This window comes from Sinocyclocheilus grahami, unplaced genomic scaffold (assembly GCF_001515645.1).
Source record: "Sinocyclocheilus grahami isolate Dianchi unplaced genomic scaffold, SAMN03320097.WGS_v1.1 scaffold43348.1, whole genome shotgun sequence".
NCBI lineage: Eukaryota > Metazoa > Chordata > Actinopteri > Cypriniformes > Cyprinidae > Sinocyclocheilus > Sinocyclocheilus grahami.
Genome location: NW_015524427.1, coordinates 1 through 1,142, shown reverse-complemented (window position 1 = coordinate 1,142; position 1,142 = coordinate 1). Strand labels below are relative to the sequence as shown.

At 33.3% G+C, this 1,142-nt stretch overlaps 1 long non-coding RNA gene across 1 annotated transcript; it reads right to left on the bottom strand.

The window, feature by feature from the left end:
- LOC107580758 (uncharacterized) lies at nucleotides 1–867 on the bottom strand. Its single transcript, XR_001608700.1, has 3 exons — nucleotides 575–867; nucleotides 321–393; nucleotides 1–30 (listed from the first exon to the last, which is right to left on the bottom strand). It is a non-coding gene; the product is annotated as an uncharacterized lncRNA (long non-coding RNA).
- Between the last annotated feature and the right edge of the window lie 275 nt (nucleotides 868–1,142).

The window sequence follows — 1,142 nt, the reverse complement described above, 5'->3', positions numbered from 1 at the left end:
TGATGAGCTGTTCACTCTCACAGCTAACTTCTGTAGATGAAGAAATTTTTTTTACCATTATTAAAAGAAAGCTTTTATAGTTTTCCTGGAATAAAGCAGAGCAGATCAGTTTAATGACAGCTAACTTTACTTCAAATTTAGACCTACATTTGGGATTTATGGTCAATGAACTTTCATGGGAAATGAACAAAAACAATATATGAATTCAGACAGGCATTAAAAATGAAACGTGATATATGAACATGATATTATTATATATTGTTCAACAAATTGGATGTTTAAAACATCTGGTTTTGCTACTCTGTGTATCATTGTGTTACCTTGAGCATTTGTTGAGACATCCATGATAATTAATAGAAGAAAGAGAAATATCTTACAGTATTTCATTTTAAGCTGTAAAACACAACAAATGTACAGTTTACAAAGTTAATAAACTGTATAACAGTATCGACTAAATCACCTACCAAAAATTTAGTCTTTAAAGGCTGATTCACTTTCGTTAAGTAACACAAATCAATGCAAAGATTTCTGTAGTATTAAACATAAATTAGTACTGATGAAAACCTCAGATTACCTGTTTTCCAAAATCTGTATTCATGATCAGTCTCGAGAGCGGTGGTGATATGAATCTTTGAAGTCTGTGTAATGTAGCTGAAAGCAACCGTCCCCTTTCCTCTGACCCACCAAACAGGACTCTGCTCCACCCCACAATGATTTGATGAAAACTCGACAGCTTTCTTTCTCACAAATTCATGTTGCAATTCAATTTGCTGACTTTGGTTTAAACATTTTTGTCAATTTTTGTGCACTAATATTAGCTGAATCTTTTATTTTGAAGAGTCTAAAAAAACAATGTATATTATATTGAATTGTCTGCAGGGTGCGAACTACGGGGGAGCTAGGGGTAGCTCGGCTCCCCTTAATAAGACATGGGCTCCCCTGAAAACGTGATTTGTGAAATTTTGGGGGGTCTCCAAAAATATTGACAATGTGTTATTTTGAAGTGCAATTTCAGTTTTGTGTAATGTGATCATCGTGGATTATTATGTGTAAAATTGCAAAAATATCATTCATTCATGCATGACCGCGATTTAAAACTAATTCCCTTCAATAAAGATAGCTATACATGCTATTCTTGTCAT